The following is a 20,240-nucleotide window of genomic DNA, read 5'->3' as shown; positions in this document are numbered from 1 at the left end:
GATTCTCAACCTGGATACTGGTTTTAGGTGTGTCAATCCGTGTCTTCTTTCCTGTGAAGGGACAGTCAGGTCCTGTGGTTTCAAAGTTAAAATCAGGTAACGTCACATCCCGATTGATTGATCTTGCCTGTAGATTTAGTTGCAGATGTCACCCCGATGGAACTTGGATGCAAGAAGTGAACATCAGTTCAGTTGAGCTTCGATGAGGATGGCGGTTGATGCTACTTGGGAAGAGTGCCCAGAATCTGTCTCAAGTTATTGGTCTTGGTGGTTTTATAGGCTCCTTGATATTCTTCGTCTGCTGAAGACGTCCTGTGCAGAAATGTGTATGAATTAGTATATATTCTTGGTCCTTTGACAAATTAGTAATATTTGTGATCAAAATAGATCTCAAGTCTTCATAGTCAGGTCAGTCACATTATATGATGCCAAGATTCGTCGGTGCCATAGTGGCAGCGTGGATCATCTGTGATGCCCAGAGACGTTAATTTTTCTTGTAGCAGTGGCATATGGTCATTACTGCCATTAACTCTTCTCACTGGCTATGCGTTGCATAGCCAGTGAGAAGTGCAAAACTTTATCCCATCGCATACCGAAAAGCTGCACTATCAACTGCTTTTATATGTTCGTGAAGAAGTGAGAAGCTTTCACTTTAGTCGCTGCTGGTTTCCGATAAGCCGCTTCCTGCGTTCTATGTGTTGTTGTTGTTGTTTGGTTTTTAGGAGTATTAGCAACTAAGGCCATATTGCTCCGGGATATGCGGTGGTCAGTCCCTGACCTTTCCGCATCCTCCGTATTTGGTGGTGACGGGCTCGAACCCCGGTCTAATCAAGAAGCGTATGCTGCACACTGCTGCTCCTTCCCACCTGGCTACGGAGGCGCCGTTCTATGTGTAAGCACCCTTATGGTGGTTGGGGTATTCCTCCAGAGCAGGTGTCCCAGATATTAGGAGATAATATCTGGCCGGTGAATAATTTGACTATAAAAACTAGTCGCCTCTCCAGATTAAGGACTTCATTCTTCTGATCCCGAGCGCTTGTGCCATGTTGGTCTCTGTAGTGACCGGGAGGAAGATGAAGCTTGTCTTTGGCCCATTTGAACAGCCAGTATTCGGTGGTGTACACACGCTTAAGGTTACCAGGTGTGGCTCAGGCCCATATTTCTGCTCCATACGTGTACTATTGACTGTGGAGATGAGGAATTTCTTCAGAACGGCGGAATCTCGAACTTGTCGCATTTGCTGCTTTGAGATCCACCTGAGACAATCAAATTTAGCATTGATTATATCTGGTGTTGAATGACATCCCATCTTGGGTCAAATATAACTCCCAGATCAGCATGGAGAGTATGTGGTATATTGCGTATGTGATATATTGCGCAATATACCACATATGTGGTATATTGCGACCTCTCCTAGCGAAATATTTAGTCCTGTTGCCGCAGGCTTTAAGGAGTACAATACTGCAGATGTTTCTGGATTTCTATTTGAATTTTTAATAATGCAAAGTGCAATTCTTGATCTCTTCGTTGTAAATTTATCTTATTTGAAAGCTGTACTGTGTTGTCACCTGGATTCATTTGTGTCAGCGGTTTGAGTTGAGGTCGTCTGCATAGCACAGTAGGCCGTCACTGGAAGCACGATATAGCAGTGAACAGAACACCTGACATGTCCCCCCGCGGCACTCCAGCAATGACGTTGCATTCTCGTTAAAACTTGTTTTTCAAAAAACAAGTTTTAATGAACAAATTAAATGTCGATTGGTAGTCTCCGATTACTTTCGGTGTCATATAATTAGCTTTATCAGTAACAAAGCATTCCTTGAATGCTCTAAGAGACACCTCTTTTCTTGGATTGTTATACTCATCATAATGAATTTTTTGCTTTGTTTGCGTGAATGCCTTTTATTTTTCATATGTTGGTCTCTTTCGGATCGCTTCGACTTATATACGGGTTGTCACTAAATGAAAATTCATGAAGCTTCTGTTTCAAGTTTATTCACTGGTGCCGATATACAATAATGCTCGTGCAGTAGAGCCATTATTTTTTTACATAATTGCAACCACAATTTAGGCCCTTGCTTCACTGATATACGAGCACATCATTTTTACTTCAACCGCAGGTGTCTATGTATCTGCGAATGCAGCCAGGCCATCAGTTGCGAACTTACTTTAGCCAAGGTGGTGATCGGATGAGGAAAGGTCTGGACTGTGCAGCGGAAATGCCAAAAGTTCCTATTTATACCTCTTAAACTGCTGCAGGGTGCATATCTGTGTGCTACTTGGCGTCGTAATGGGCAAAGTCACACATTTTCGGGGTCACCATGGTCTCTTGCGATGTATAGCATCCCTCGATTTATGCAGTGTGAGGTAGTAACGGGCGACATTGCCATGTGCCATATAACTAACATCAACTTCAAACATCAGTGATTGTTTTATTACTGGTCACATTTTGATACCGTTTATTACTGGTCACATTTTGATAACTGTATAACCATGACTGGGGAACCCCCTCTTAAACGTTCCTTTTTAGAAAAAATTCTTGAATTATGGAAACAAAAATATTTTATTTCCATAATCCAAGATTTTGGAGAAGATTCCCTCTCTCACTTGACATTCTATCTTTAGCCTCTTATTAAGTAAGCGTGAGATTAAATTTAACGAATACTTGGTATGTATTTTACGCGAAATTAAGAAAAGATTAACCTTAACGGAGTTGTTACTTTAATTAGAACGAAATGAAAATGGCCGAGCCAAACTGTAATTAATAGACAAGATGTTGACGAATCCGCTCTGGAAAAGACGTAGGACAAACTTCTGAACACTTTAATAATCGACATTTCCATTAAGAGTTTATTTTGTTGGTTCTACCTTTTCAAGTCTGCGAGATCATCCCCATCAGTTTACTAAATGCAGTTACTTTACTCCCTGGTACCTGTCTCCACGCCCTTTTCCCTGCGTACTATTTCTCGATGTCTTTTATTTATTCGTGAAAGGTGATCATATATTGATGTACGTAGCTGGTGTTTTGACTTTTCAGGTTAATTGAACTTATCCTTTCATTAAGACTACTCGTGCTTGAGATTGTCTCTGAAAATAAAAGAAATGCTTGTGACACGTACTATTGCCCATGTTGTCCAGCTGAGGTAAATAGCCAGACATTCCAAGCCGTAACGAATGCCTTTCTTACATTTCCTGTTACTTGGATATTTCCCATAACTAGCCACTTAAGCCAGATTTTCTGTATTTGGTGTGCATTGCAAAGTCTCATCAAAGTTAGCGTTGAAAATAGCACAGTGGCAAACACTTTCTGCAGAAAACGTTCGCGACTAGGAACCAAGATCCTAGAAATAACTCTTCTCTTTTCTGTCATTGCAGAACGCTCTCGGCATGCGGCGGCCTCACCCAGGTGATCGAACGTCGGTATGACACGAGGAGCTGAGGCACGGCTGTAAATAGGTACAGTCGAAGTGCAGGCTGTCAGTTGGCGAGAAAGAAGACTGCTGGACCACTACATAGTTTCTTGGGAAATCGCTTGATGGACTGGCCAATTGTGCTGCAGAAATGAAAGACGTACCGTGAGTACTCTATTGATTATTTACGGTGTTTGGCATGAAAATATCTTTCTATTTAACGTTCGTATTGCTCGCTTGTTGAAAACTGCTAGCGATATATATATAATGCATCATTTAGAATTGGTTAGTAGCTCGAGCTAAGTTTTGGGCCTAAGCTGTTCTGCCGATATATCTATTTATGGTATACTTTGGCCGCTGTAAAATTGAAGGTAGTTTTTCAAAGGCTGACACCCTGGCAAGAATGATGTGAGATCGGCACATCTCCAACGATTGAAATGAGCACAGCAAAGAAATCAAAGGTAGCAAACAACTTAAGAGTAGTTCTGTTTTCTAACGATGGGAAAAGTGACGTAAGATTTGCTTCGTGTGTCGAGATCTGAGAGGGCTCCTAATGTCAGATAGATGCCAGCCCCTTTCAAATATTAAATATTAGAAACAAATTGAGGGGGGGGAGTGGATATTCCTTTTATTAATATGTTGTGATCACCTTAATCTTTAATTACTGGTAATATTATGAAGCATTTGTTCTGGTTTATTAATATTTGTATAATTTTATTATTACTAATATTAGTTTATTATTAGTAGCATTACTAGGTTATGATTTTGTGTATAGCTAAAGAAACTTATCGGAAAAGAGCGCTGTTAACAAAATACCTGTTAACAATTTAAACCGCAAAACGTGAGGTGGGGGAATGGTTAAATTTGACTACGCAGCACAGTGCTTTATTATTTTTTTTTTATTATTATATATATACTTTTTCGAATTTCGATTGACAAGGATAAAAATCTTAGTGATTAGTAAGTTCTAAACTTAACTGTTAACAAGTTAGTTAACGTGTGTAGTGCGTTACATTTCAGGCGCGTTTGATTTTTTCCATTTTAAATTAATTGGATTTTTTCTTTGATTAATATATGTGCAAAGTGAATTAGTTATCTTCTTATCAATTAATTACTAAGATTATAACTTTATAAGACTCCTAATAAAACTATAGTTTTGCGCTGTCTAAACTTTGCCGTTCAATTTAATTACAATTATAATATTTACTATTTTATTTTTTTAATTCACTTCTCTCTTTCTATATATATATATATATATATATATATATATATATACACACACACATCACATTCACGAGTCTTACATAACAATACACCTGAAGTGTGCGCAGACTGTCTAACGCTCACAATACTGCATTAAAACTACATTTAATCTATGAATTTTATTTATGGAGGAGGTAAAAAGAAATAATTGCCAGATTTATTGTATGAAGGTAAAAATAAATAATTGCCAGATTTCTGTTTTTCTGATTTTAATGAAATTTGTTTTGGCTCGACAAATATATTTCAATTATTTTATTTGTATTTAAGTTCAACAAAATTTCATGAAAAGTCGTCCTCTATGAATATGGTGAACCATATTCATAGAGGACGAATAAGCACTACTGTCTTCAGACAGTAGTGCTTATATATATATATATATATGTAGCATTAGCATTAGTAGAGGCATTTGATGCAAGAAAGCAAGCATATGCAGCATCAGCCAAAAAAAAAAACCACTTCCACTTCACCCCTCTGTTCGTTCAAAATACCTGTCCAACTGAGCCTTAAACTTATTTAGGCTATCAACTTCCACGACAAGGGATGGAAGTCTGTTCCACCAACCAACCACCCGCTGGCTAAAGGCAAATTTCCGCACGTCTATCCTACATCTGTATTTCCTCAATTTGAATTTATGCCCTCTCAAGTGATTTTTCTGAGCTAGAGGTAGAATCCCATCAGCATTGAGTATGCTTAAACCATTCAAGGTTTTATACACCTCTATCAGATCACCTCGCTGGTGCCTAGTCTCCAGACACTGTAATTTGCAAAACTTAAGCCTTTCTTCGTAAGAGCACCCCTTTGTTCCATTCACTAATCTTGTTGCCCTTCTCTGTACTCGTTCCAGCAGCTCTACATCCTTCTTGAAATGAGGCCTACAGACCTGTATACAGTACTCTAGGTGTGGCCTGACCATTGCCTTATACAAGGGAATAATCACCTCCTTATCCCTGCTAGAAAAATTCCTATATATCATTGACAATACACCATGAGCTACTCTTGCAGCCCGTCTGCACTGCTCAGAGAACTTCATATATGCCTGCACAACCACCCCCAGGTCCCTTTCATTCTCTACCACTGTCAGTGTAGTACCACAGAGTTGATATGTATATATATGTATATTGCGAATGAACCTAAAAACAATGGGGAAAAAAACGTCTTTGCATAGCTTAACTTGGTTATTATACCATACGTTTCCATTGTTCTTCCGTTTTTCTTTGATGTCTCCTTGTTATTTTCGGTCTACCTGCAACCCACCTCCCTCCTGAAAAAAAAAAAAAAAAAAAAAAAAGAAGAAAACTTGGCATCCAAATAAACCAAACAAAGAAATCCAAGTGAACAGCTCCCAGTTACAAACAGCCGATAAACATCAGTGGCCAGAGGCCTTTACTGCCACACTGACCCCTTCCTCTTCCTTCTTTTCTTCCACTAAATCATCGTAAACAAGCCCAGTCCACGAAACCAACCATTACGACCTTCACAACGCCGCCATCATATCTTGCGTCTATCGTAACGACACGCCATGACTGATTGCCTTCGATATTCGCAGCGCACACGCTGATAACGGTCCCCAGTGTCATAAGTTGTCCTCATTCCGTGCAAGTCGCCAAAGCACAATTAATGGTTCGTTTTCGGAACATGTGACATGTTCAGATGTTAGATTTCTGGCAGTTTAGATATTTGACGCTTCTTTTTTTTTTTTTTTTTTTTATCCTTGCATACCATTCGTCACAATCTTAGCCATAATGCTACTCAAGTAGCTCCAAATGATAAATGGAACACCATGAAACAGCAGAGAAGATCCCCCCAGTAACCTCTCAAATACTTAATACCCATGCCGTGACCTTTTTTCCCCATTTTTATGTCTTGACACATCACAATGTTTGGATATAAAATTTTCTGCTATGAAGATTTCGCATTCAAAATAGCTAAACCATTATAAATCCTTACTGACAAAATAAACAGGAGTGCTTTATTTTCATTCCTTTTCTTCCCATATATCTTTTCCTCCTATGCTTTTCATATCTCTCTCTCTCTCTCTCTCTCTCTCTCTCTCTCTCTCTCTCTCTCTCTCTCTCTCTCTCTCTTATTTCGCTTTGAGGGCTTTGTAAACTTAGTTTTTAAACTAAGTCCGTCTATTCTCTCTCTCTCTCTCTCTCTCTCTCTCTCTCTCTCTCTCTCTCTCTCTCTCTCTCTCCTCCTTCTTCTTCTTCTGCTGAAGAGGATATCCTGTGATCGGTCTACATCGTATTTTTGCAACTGTTTATCTTAGGTGGTGTAGCGCAGATGAATCATTCTTCCGGTCCGCCCATATAAAAGTCCCAGATCTTCTTACTGACAGCTGTGTTCATCAATTCAGGTTACTGTAGTCTCCACTGGTGACCCATCTATCACTTAATATATAATGAAGATGACCGGCAGTATTTCTATGGAATCCAATCTGTCTTGTAGAGAAAGGATAGCCAGATATTCTGCGCAATTCTGAAGGTGAATTGAGAGTATATGGTATACTTGTCTTCTGTCTTCATTAATAATAAATTTATTATTTATAAACTTCCTGCCGTCAAATTAGTGGTGATATGATTACCGGCCTCAGTAAACAAAGTAGGTAATCGGTAGAACACATGGCTAAGTATATTAGCGCTTTGGGAAATTTACTGCATCGACTTTACAGCTGCTATTTGATAACCCATATATGTTCGCCTGAAGTCAAGTTGTATCATAGCAACCCTGTTTTCATACTCAAGAAATCTGGTTTGTTTATTTATCTGTCCTTTTACTTGAAGATAATCGATTTCAGTCTCTGTTCTTTTCATGCTATCGCAGTTTTGAAACATTGTTTCAAAACTGTGATAGCATGAACATCGTTATTGGAAAAAAAATTGAAGGAAACATTTGAACAACAACAAATGCTGTTAACAGGTTATAGACAAGATGCCATTCTTCTCCGTAGTGTTCACGGATGCCATTCTTCTCCGTGAACACTACCCCCGATCTCGGACTTGTAGCATTTGCTGCTTTCAGATCCACCTGAGACAATCAAATTTAGCATTGATTATATCTGGTGTTGAATAACATCCCATCTTGGTCAAATATAACTCCAGATCAGTATGGGGAGATATGTGATATATTGCGACCTCTCCTAGCGAAATATTTAGTCCTGTTACCGCAGGACTAAATATGCACCCCCCCCCCCCTGTATCAGAACAATATAAATAAATAAAACGAAATAAAGATAAAATTAAGATTTAGAACGGAAAAGAGAAGAATCAAAGTAACACTCACTGTCTGAGATTTCTTCTGAGATTACACGCGATCCCTCGTCCAAGGAGACCCACTCCCAAAGAATGAGCACTACTAGAATAATAACACAAAAAACAACAAGAAACAAAGCCCACAAGCACTATCTATAAAAGTTTAATTTTGTTTTTGATACAGGGATGGTTAGATTCGTAGGAGCAGAATAGCACCCTGCCATACCAAAACCTTATTAACAGCTTTAATTTGCTGTATTTGTGGTTCAAGTGTTGCTAAGTTTGATATAATCATGTTATAACCACGTTTTCATTCCCCTTAATATAATGAGTTATTGAAAATGGCCACGGATTTTTCAGATACTTGCTAAATACACGAACAGCAAGATAATCAACTCTCACCAGTTGTAGACTACCGAATAAGAAGTAATGGAGGAGAAAAGAGTTTGCCACTAAACTTCAAGTACAGATTCCTACAACAGTTACGAATGCTCTATTTGTTGAAATCATAAAAACCTCGCAGGAAATTGCTTTAAAAATGAATAAATAAAAGACAGATAACATCATATGAAATTGAATATGCATACCTTTAAAAAAATAACTGTGAGGTACACGATTAGAGCTAGGAGTTTACAATGATTTTATAATAAGCAGGTTTAAGGAGGCCTAAGTATATAACTCAGCTATCAAACCTTTGATCAAGAACATGCATGTTTCTGCATCCGATAACCGATCTGAATGGTAAAAATGGAATCCTTATACCCGGCAGAAATGGAATGGTGAAAATTGCAAAGGACAATTTGCAGAGAACTCTAAACAAGTCTCATTGAGAGGTCCCACGGTCTGTACAATCCACTCATGTGTCGGATCGAAAAACCATATCCAAGAAACCAATCGCAGCAGTGAAAGCAAAACAGACTCTGAGAAACAGTAAAGCCCTTGCTGGAATGATATTTACCGTCATAAGTTACAAACATAATATAATGAGTTATTATATTATAATCAATTTTACAAAGAGCACAGAAGGCTTGTATTAGAGTTTCGAGGCGCATTTATAATAGAGCGGTGTCCTTCATCCGGAAAGAGTTTTAATATAGATAGTAGCCAATTTCGAATAGAAAAAGAGAAGGTGACAGTTTTTCACTGAAGCTTTTTACAGCTAAGTTGGAAATTATGAAACTAAATTGGAGGAGAATGGGAATTCTGGCCCAATTTAGTGTGTATGGTGAAATTCTAGTATAGATTCTGGAATGCCCACTCATTACAGGTTTACAGGTGTCAGGCCTGTAATAATAGAAGGGCGGATTGTGTACTGTGGTGTTGATACGTATTCTTATTTTCTTTTCTATTCCGTTTCTTCCCCCTTTCTGTTTGCTTATGCGTTAACTGCTGTATAGGTTCTAATGAAGTTAATGTGGAATGCGATTTTATCTTTTGAACTCATTTCAGTTGTTGCAGTCTTGGGTATTTACGGTTCACAACATTAAAATAATAAAACAGTTTTCATTTTTAGATGAATTTCGAAATTTGATTGCCACTTGCTTGAAGACATTTTCAAATACTGTATTTCGTAACTTTATGCTTATCTCAATTACTTGCCTTTATCTATCAGGCGTGAATATTCCTTATATATTAACTTTTTACGTATCCTGTACATAGAAACCTCAGAACGCGCCTCAGAACGAATTATGAAGCAGAAATAGCAGTGATTAAACATGTTTAAAACATGTTTAATAGAAACATGATTAAACATGTTTCTATGGCTACATATGGTATATTGTCAGCCGTTTTTCCTTGATGGCGTTTGTATTCTTCGCTAGCTGCAGCTGGGTTGCGAAACAATATGCGCATAATTTTTCTTTCAGATGCGACTATATGACATTGTCATATAGTCGAATTGCAGCTACAGTAGTTTAGTTTTTGTTTGTAAAAACTTGTCTTTAAGGATTAAATAATAAAAAAAGACAATGATGAATTGACCTTAATTTTGCCTTGTTTTTGTGGGATATATATGCCCGATTCGATACTCGACATATGGAGACTGCGTATTGTTTACTTTCTTCTTACAATGCTGAATTATGTTCTTATTCTTATATTAAAATTGCTGTGCTATAATCAACGATCGTTGCCAAAAAGAAATATGAAAGTATTTTTTGTGATGAGGTGGTATTTCTGCCACCATATTTTTCTCGGTTTGTATATTGCGCCTGACATTTTTCTACCTCAGGGATTTGTCTGATCTCTCTCTAGTGGCAACCACACCCGCGTGGGATGAAAAATACATGCATTAGGTAGCGTCCTAATAACTCTAATGGACTCTTAACTGAACAGGTACGTAAATGATCTCCACTAGAAAGAGTGTACTAATGGCCAAAAGAATGATCACTGTATCCGTCAGTACTGTTTGCATGGCCTACATGCAGCACTGGAATGACACTGCATTGTTAACTAATTACACTTATGGAAAATTTTCTAACCACTGAAATTGCCATTTTAATCACATATCTTTCGATTCCCAATACCGCAAGCCTGTTACCATTTTTTTTTTTTTTTTTTTTTTTTTTTTTTTAATCATCCTTCAGGATATTATTTCTGCCCCTTCACCATATACCCTAAAGATTGAAACCTACTCGAAATGGCACTTTAATTTTACTGTGCCAGTAAACGAATAGATTGATGAACTGATTAGAATTCAGGCAGTGTAGGCGTTTCAGTTTTCCCCAACTGAACTAAAATGAGGAAGTGAGATGGAAGGAGACTGAGCAAGTATTCTAGGACCTGACTGTCGCAGTTCGGTTATTTGCTCATAAATAGTAATGGCGTCTGTAGTAACTCATACGGTGTTCCATTAGAATTATTTAACCTGCGTAATAAAGTAGAAAATACACTTGCACATACACCTGATTATTCCAGTGATTTCTGCATCCATGAGCGTGGTATTAGCTCAGAAGTTCTGCTTGTTATCTGTGAAAAATTAACAAAGTGCTCTCTGCACTCAACCAGTGAGGATTAAAAAGTATAGGCCTTACGTATTGCGGTGGTATAATCATTTTCAATCTAAAAATGAAGATGGAGCGAACTTGATTCCTTGGACCTGTTTTGTGAACCAGCTGCCTCAACGATAACGTTGCCTGCGATAAAAGAAGGTAAAAAATAAATTTTAAACTTTCGAGTTCTTTCGCTTCTATGTAAAGACACAACGGCGTCTATAAATATGCATCTAAAACAGGGATGCTCCAGAGCAAACAAACGTGACACCCTACATTGTTTATTGATTATCTTGAAGCACGTTGTTGGCCAGGGTATATTACTATCTCGTTGAAATGGCAAACACCAAGAGAAAAAAAATAGCAGAGACAAGAAAAATGTTATCGGTGACTAGGAAACGTGATGGGGAAACACTATATAAATGATGAAAGACTGGTAATCCTGCAGGCATGTAATTAACGTCCATAGAGAAACCTGTGAAAAAAAAGAGCTTATGTGAAGCACTATGAACGCACTCTTGCTTATTTAATGCGCACGCGAGAGAGAGAGAGAGAGAGAGAGGCTTGGGATTAGTGTCCAACATAGATAAACAGAAGTTTGAATATTCTCATTATTCAGCGTGAATCTGAGAGATGTATGGAATTTTTAGTTCACTTTAAGGAAGCCTTGATTAAAACTGTCTTGTGTTTATTAACGTTGCGGGTAAATGTAGCGATGATCTGAATATGAAAAGAAATACCATTATCTCTGTACTTTTGAAAAACTGTTGAGAAAGTTTCGATAATGTAATTATAAAGAGCAGGAAATAAACATATTAGAAAAAAAATAGTGATGCAATAATGAGGAATACTGTGCAGTTTAGTTTTCTTCAGAGAAATGGAGATATTTGCGTGTGCAATAGCAGAGTTTTGACTGAATATATTGAGCTTCCTATAAAAAGAACAAGATTTTGTACTTGCCATTATTGATTAAAAATAGCATTCACTAGAGACACTGTGTTTATTACAGAAACCCTTCTGTTATGTGTAACACGGTCATGAAAATTAAATTATTGACATAATTCTTATATATAATATATATATATATTCTCAAGAAGAAATTTGGACTGAAAGATTAATGGGATTTGGAATTAGCAAATACAACATCCTCTGAATAACTGATTATTTTGGCGTGCAGTGTATCCTGTTATTAGTGAGCATTTTCTGACATTTTTTAATTCAGCTCTCAATAAAGATCAGAATATTTGTTTATATCTGTTTATCCACCTTAGGTTCACCCCCTAAATCGGAGCAATATGGCCTTAGTTGCTAATGCTCCTAAAAACCAAATAACAACAATATCCCCTAAACAGACAGTGGGCTAGGAGGGTGTACAAATATTTGGTTATATACAGCATACAATTTTATACAAATTTTCGATATTTAAAATAATGGTATCAATTAAGAAAATTATATTTACTTTAAAGCTATTCACTTTAAAATAAAATTTATATTAAATAAATATTGTAATTATATATACAGGTTGACCTATATGTCATTTCTACTGTAACTCTCATTACAATTTGCTAAGCTTTTACATTATATTATTGCATTGAATTATTTACATGCCATATATTCCTGATATAAATAAAGCTCAAATTTTATAGTAGTTCTGGTAATTTGACTTCTGTATGTTTTATTCTCTCCGAACTTATTTGGATCTATGGAAGTTTTGAAATATTGAATCATGTTACATAGGAACATTCCTTTTAAGGAGTCCAGATTAGTAAGCTTCATCCTAAGTGGGGGTGCTGGCTCTGCTGTTCTCTATTCCCTGCTTTTGGGAGTGGGATAGTCTTCCATCGATGAGGCATCGATCTGGGGAATTAGCAGCTTAGCGAGTGTGGACAGATATATATATTTTTTTTTTTTTTTTTTTTTGAGAACAGTGAGCTTCCAGGGAGTCATGCCTAGATTGATTAGAAGAATAGCTTTGGAGATGGTGAACGGATACCCACCCCAGCCGGTTGAACCACCGTAGAAACTAATATTCCATCGTCAGATTTTTTTTACACTGGGAGGCAGGTGCGGAGGACCAGATTTCAGAGGTATAGGTGTGAGACATCTATCAATGTACTGACTGATCAGTTGAATATTGCGGCAATCTACGAGCTCCTGGGGGTTAGCCCAGAATGCAGCATAGGTCTTCTTCTTTGCCTTAAGAAAGTGTTCCTTGAAATTTAAGTCTTCATCCCACGTTAGCCCAAGGTCAGTATAAGATGAAACTTTAGGGACTGTCTCACCATTAACTATAACTCGGATGTCATTCTTCAGCTTTCTCTTTGTGATTGTCATGTGGGCTGCCTTGGCATTGTTTAGTTGGAGTCCAGCTAGCTGTAAGTAGTCAATTAACTGACTGAAAGAAAGTAATGGTAAGTAGAATTTTCTTGTAAGTTTGATTACCAATTTATTGAATCTGTTTGAGGTCTTTTGAAATAATAAACAATTTTAGATCGTCAGCGAAGGAGCTAAAATTTGTATTTGTTACACGGAATGGTTCAAGTAGGATTGAGAAGAGGGTGGTCGACCTCACCCCTCCCTGAGGCACACCAGATAGTTTTCTGGTGAGATCCATTGACTATAATTAACTGTCTGCGCTGTAGTAAAGACCCCAGGATGCTGACTATTTAGTTTGAAATATTCTTTTAGGATGTATATAAGAGTAGGAGTGGAGACAGTATGGAAAGCAGATTTATATCAAAAAAGATGTCAAGTTGGACTCTGTCATTCAGGGCTTTTTGAGCTTTCAAGAGGGTATCGATGAGATTGGACGTGTGTAGGGTTGTCGGTAAGCAAAACAGTGCTGAATAATTACTGCGTGTATAAGTTTTTCAAAAATGTTTAATAAAGTGCATCCTATGAGATTAGATGGAATCTTTAGGAGTCTTGGGGTTTCTCATTTTAAGGACTGGTTTGAAATAATAAAATTTCCAGAGTTCAGGTATGGCACCTGTCTTTAGAATCTTCTGGAAGATGTTACAGTGCAAAGTGTGTTAGTTGTCGGACGGCACCAGGGTTTCCCTCATCTCCGCGTTGTATACTCTGTTTAGCACAGAACTCTGTGAAGGCCAGAGATTTAAAAAGTGTGTGGTGAGTGGAAGGGCGTGTAATGTTGTGTGCCACTGTTCTTCCTACCATTTATCCGTTGGGCCCCTGATGGGACCCACCGTTACCGCATTTGGCTCCGGGGAGGCAGGTCAGGTACCCAGTAGATTTTTTATACTCTGGCAGCCCCTGCCACCTACTTTCGGAAGATTTCAGTGACAAGGGCCTGTGTGGGGAAAAAAAAAAAAAAAAAAAAAAAAGAGATGGGTTAATGCTAGAATATAAAAAGGCCGAGAAAGGTTTATGTAAACGCGGTTTAAATTTGGACGTTATTAATTTATAAATTGTGTTGGGTGTACACTGCCAGTTAGACAGAGTAGGGGAGACTGAAGGCTGGGGGAAAAAGGCAGAGGTATGGGGACGATAGAGAAGGCGACCCCAGAAAGCCAGTGAGGCATGCCTATGCCTCATCAGGCGGAAGGGAGCGGCAGGGGGAAGAAGACAGGAACCCGTCTCCTCCCCCACGACCGGGGAGGAGAGCAAACTAAAACTAGGCTAGAGTGCTTGGTTTGATTGCTGTGGCTGGTGGTAGAGAAGCTGCTGGTGTCTCCAATGTCTGGAGACAGCGTTTGGAGTCGGGTCCCGGTTGATCTTCCCTGCAGATTCAGTTGCAGATATCAGCCCGATGGAACTTGGATGAAGGAAGTGAATTTCAGTTCAATCCAGCTTCGATGAGGTTGGCTGTTGATGCTACTGGAGAGGGGTGCCCAGAATCTGTCTCAAGTTACTGGTCTTGGTGGTTTAATAGGCTCCTTAATATTCTTGGTCAGTTGAAGACATCCTGTGCAAAAGTGAAGCATTTATAATTGTCATGGGTATGAATTAGTATATGTTCTTGGTCATGCATATTAGTAACCTTTGTGATCAGAATAGATCTCAAGTCTTCTTAGTCATTATATGGTGCCAAGATTCGTCAGTGCCATAGTGTCAGCGTGGATCATCTGTAATGCCCAGAGACGTTAATTTTTCTTGTATCGACCCATGGCTTCTAAGGAGGTAAGTTATGTACAGGCCAGGGGAAAACCAGCCTGGGGCTTTTGGGAACGCAAACGTTACTTCAGGAATGAATTTCTTTGTAATTGCTCCCTTGGGGGATGTCGTCCATCTGTCCTGCCATTGGTCGTAGTGGAGATTTCTTTGGACAGTTGATACAACATGCCACATCTAATTATTTCAAGGTCCAGAGGGAGGACTCTAGCGAGGACTTGGAGAGCAGGAGTGCTCATCGTGCGTCAGGCTCTGGTAATGGTAAGTAGTATTCCTCTTTGAATGGTGATTTTTCACAATAGCTGCCTGGTGATACCGGACTCCCGCAGCATATGAGATGGCTGGAATAAATACTGCTTTGTAAAACAGGGTAGGCTGTGGTACGTCGGTTTAAACCCAAGTCCCTGCGGGTGAGATTTTACACCAATGTTGTGTAATTTCTTATCTTCTTTTGGATATACTGTAGGTGTGGGAGGAAGGATAGTTTTGAGTCCAGGATTACACCAGGGTGCTTAAGCTGGGTGCAGTGCTTGATGATTGTGCCATTGATCCAGTTGAGTTTAGGTTCCCTTTCAGGAGGATGCTGGATGTTTTGTCAGCCGAGATTGTCAGGTTGTGTTGGTTAGCCCACTCCTGGAGGAGCCAGCGTGATCGGTTAACAGAAATTTAAAGCTGGGCCCTTGGGCTGGCAGGCACGGAAGGAACGAGATCGTCTGCATAGGCTTGGAACTTAAAACGCCCAAGGTCTTGATTTACGAACTCAACCAGGACCATGTTCAAGAAAGTTGGTCCTAGGACCGAGCCCTCTGGGCAACTCCTGTGAATCTTTCTGATCACCCCGGAGTAGGGAGTCTCTACACTGACAGATCTGTCACATGTAGAGATTTTGAGGAAACTGTGCTTGCTTGAGCCTGCCAAGGCTCAAGCAAGCACAGTTTCCTCAAAATCTATTAATTGACTGCTCCCAGGTAGTGTGCCTTATGGAAGATGTTAAGCGGGAGATCCACAATGCACACTGAACATACCTTAACCATAAACAGTGGAAAGCCGTCAGGTCCAGTTGTAGCCTTTATGGGTAAGCCATTCTGTTTACCTGTTTACTTACTACCTTCTGACAGGGCATGGATCATTCGTGTAGATTCTTACAGAAGTTTACAATGAAGATGACCTACCATGTTTTGTCAACGATAAAGAAAATTTCCTAGCTTTTGTAATTTTGGAGATAAATTGTTTTCACGTAGGAAGAGACTAATTGGAGTTTATCTGTAAAGAGTAATGCCAAGTAATCCAGAGTTTGTGTTCAAGGACAAGAACTATTATGCTTTTTTGTCCATTAAATATGTTTTCTGTAAATAAGTCCTTAATTTTCTTTTCTTAAGTGTGTGTTATAGGTGCATAAGCTACACTGGCTATAATGCGCCTTTTTTCTTAAGTAAATATATATGTTGGTTCCACGATGGTAATGACGTTGTGTTTTGTAGATTATTTTTTATAAATATAAAATTGCATTTAGTAGAATTAACAGAGAGGTTGGCTGTGTTAGTGGTTCTTGAGCCGAGTGTGGCTTCTGTCAATCTATCAGGATATTAATAGCGATTTTGTGTACAGAGGAAAAGTTGGTTATGCATGTTGTAAATATGATATTGAATTGTAAAACGCTGACAATGTGCTACCTATTTTTGTGCATGAATAGCACCTTGCCATTTGCCTTCTGAGTTTAATGCTGAATTCTGGTAGTGTCGGATCAGATAATAGTAGCATCAGCGAAAAAAAAGAAGAAAATACAAAAAAAAAAAAAAAAGGAAAGAAAAAGGAAGAAAAGGAAAAGGGGTTGAGTCGTGTACAATTACTGGACAAGTGTGTCTGGTTGCTGTGGCCTAATAGTAATACTTTTGAAATGGTGTTAATTAATGTAATGAAGTGTTATTTACAGTTTTGGTTTTCTGATTAAGTTCCCCAGGTGATTATACAGTAAACATTGTATATAGGTCCTTTTTTTCTTTTTTTTATTATATTTTATTTTTTTTTATTATTTATTATTTATTTATTTTTTCACTCTATACACTATTGTAAACTTTTCTCTTCTATTTCATGGGAGGTCTATCTCTTCCCCTTATCTTCTATCCAACCTCCCCATACTTCAATATGGGGATTTTCTTATCCTCATTTCCTTTCCCTAAACACCTTTGGGGCTCCCAGGCTTGCCTGATAGCTCCAGTAAGAGTCTCAGCTAGAAAGTGGACCCTGGCGCGCCTCCTCGTGGCCAAGGTTGGGAGTCAGGGGACCAGGTGTCCCCTGCCCCCTGGCTGCAAAGTCACTCAACATAACAAGACACATACTTACAGATACTACAGCGGCATATAGCGGAAACCCTGGAGACTGCAATTGAAAAAAACACACCTTGATCTATTCTTTCTAACACCCTTTCCTCAACGTCAGGTGTTATGCTGCTTCTGGGCCTACCTACTCATGTGCGAAACGCCCATGTTCTCTAAAGCGATGATGTACCCTGATGAATGTTCGCCAACCTTCGGCGGGGAAATGCTACTTGATACAAACGTGCAGCCTCGAGTGCACTGCCGTTGGCTTTACCATACATGAAGTGCATGTTCGCATACTCTTTCTTGCTGCAGCCTCTTTCCATGTTGACTATCCTTTGACAAGTACTAATATGTCTGCTACGTCTGAGAGCATTGAAAGAGAGGAAAGGGAGAGAATGAGCATAACCTAACCTAAACACCTAAACAAACAAGTCAGTGGTGGATTCCAACTCTGTATAGTTCACCTTGTCAGTGGTGAATCCCAACTATAAATATGCAATTTCTCGAAAACGATTCACTTAAGGACCCATGTTTACTAGGCTTTTTTTGCATACTGTAGTCTGTACAGTTCATCTTTAAATTATTGACCATCACTTTTGAAACACCCTGTATAAACATCGTAATTGACGCATATTTTGCATCTAAAAAAATGAATTACAGAATGGATGCCCGTATTAATTTCTCAATATTAAAATTCAATAAATAATTTCGAGTACTAGTACATAAAGACCTGGTATAAAGATCTAATAATTCGCAGTGCCAACCAGTATCGGAAATTTTAGATAAATTTACGATAATGGTTGGAATGAAAAAAAATTTATATTGCAGTTCATTTTAGTAAGTACGTTGAATTGGTATTTTAAGTATTAGAAGTATAGAATGTCTACTCTTGATTCACTGAACAACCAGAATTAACTTTCGTTATGTCACTACTAAATTCATAAAGAAAGTTTTTTTCTCTTTTAGAATCAAATAAAGGGTGTATAGGCAACTTTTAACAGACCTGAAATCTTAAACATTAAAAGTGTTACATTTAAGTCTGTACCTTAGCTGAAGCGATTTTAGAAATTCTTAAACATTAAGTACTTTCAAAATGTTAAATTTTTGTTAACAGTTGAAAAGTTTTAATTAATTTGTCAGTGGCTACTTGTTTGAACTGAATGATTCTTTATATTGCTCATAAATCTAAATTTTATTGTACAGTAATGCGAGGAAACTTTAGGGATAGCCAAAGTTTTCCAGTGAGCAGATAAGGTTACTGTTAAGGTTTGATTTAATTTCCGAATCATTTGATACGTAATTAATGAAAGGCTCACAATTTCCCCAATATAGTACTGTAAGAACGCTACGCTGAAAGTAATGCCCCCTAATGAGTAAAGAAAAACACTGCGCAAGTATTGCTAATTTAACAAACGAGGAACTTGTAACAGATGTGTATCTTAGATTCCTGTGAATTTCTAAATTCTTCTAGACATTATAATAATATTTAATATAATATATTTTTGAATGAAGTTGAAAGGATATTATAAAGAACTTAATAGATTCCATTAAGTTGAATGAATTGACCTGAGTTGTTTAGAATTTTTCCTGGCGACTAAGACCGTGTGATTAATATATATAAATTGCTTATTCTGCGTACGCTAGCCTCGGTTGATCTTGTAATAATGACTTATTGTATTGACTTATAGTATATAAGTCAATACACTTATATATTATAATGACTTATAGTATATTGAATAAGAATAACAATGTTCTATATTCTGTTATTTTTAGTCTTTTAAAATATATTTAACTTGAGTGAATTGTAAGTAAATGAATGTGCGACCATATATCACTCGCGTTTTTAGTACTTGCCTCTATTTAATGTAAAACATGCTTGTATTTAATGTATAAAATATAATAATAATAATAATAAGAGTCAGATACAATGAAATTTTTAAAATAAAATCATCATAATCAGATACATTATTGATTCCGTACATATGACCATAGAAACCTTAAAATACAGGTGAAGTGCGTACATCATCATCCAAAATTAGGGCGTCCATTTACGTTTATTTAAGGAAATAATGATAATAAAATAAATATAATAAAAAAATAATAAATAAATCATCAGCCTATAACCGGCTTTGATACATCCACTTTTTACATTTAGAAAAAGTCCCAAATTAGAGTCCCAAATTTTATCACGATAGCACTTGCCAATTGACCAAGGTCGATGTTCAGCGAGTTGTGCAAGAATCATATTTTGGAAATATCCGTTGAAGCTGTGTAACCTCTTCAGTAAGGGTTCCTGACTCTGTTCCAAATGTCTGTAATCATGTTTGTTCTAGCACAGAATGTTAAGATTGCCTTTATCTTCAGGTACTTATGCTCTGTGAATTGTGAACGCGTACACAAGATTGGAACAGAATGCAGTCTTGGACGTGTTGATCTGTCGAGACCACCCGCTGACCTATTTCACTACATAGAATTCATACCCCATAGTTTCTGGAGGAAGCTTGAGAGTGCGGCAGACCAAATTTCAACGGTATACAATATCACATTACTGAAGTTGCGAGATATCCTGATGATTTCTTTATTGTGACTTTTGCACGAATCTTTTTACCCCAGAATACTCTTAAGGCTTTGGATTGGGTTATGTTCTCATTAAGAGATACCCCCAGGGATAGGCGACACAAAGGCCATCGGATATGCATCAGATTAAATGAGAATAGGTTCTTACTTCCTTCTTGTACTGTTGATGGTCAGACTGAAAGGGGATCAATTCCCACCTTCTGGTTGTTTTATGTGTGCTGATTAAATGATAGGCCTCCATAGCCACTCCCCTACTCTGCACGTAAATGCTGTCTCCCATAAGTACGTAATTGTTTTTGA

General features: G+C 38.0%; 1 protein-coding gene across 1 annotated transcript in view; it reads left to right on the top strand.

Moving 5' to 3' along the window:
• LOC150081687 (protein qui-1-like) overlaps nucleotides 1-20,240 on the top strand; it is a 706,673-nt gene that overhangs the window by 248,810 nt on the left and 437,623 nt on the right. Inside the window, exon 2 of the mRNA XM_090378807.1 lies at nucleotides 3,376-3,575. The gene's annotated coding sequence lies outside the window, so the exon portion shown is untranslated. The remainder of the gene's footprint in view (nucleotides 1-3,375; nucleotides 3,576-20,240) is intronic.

This window comes from Mastigoproctus giganteus, chromosome 8, assembly GCF_048544385.1.
Source record: "Mastigoproctus giganteus isolate SK-2022 chromosome 8, ASM4854438v1, whole genome shotgun sequence".
In the NCBI taxonomy this organism is placed as follows: domain Eukaryota; kingdom Metazoa; phylum Arthropoda; class Arachnida; order Uropygi; family Thelyphonidae; genus Mastigoproctus; species Mastigoproctus giganteus.
This window is presented reverse-complemented; position numbering and strand designations above follow the sequence as displayed.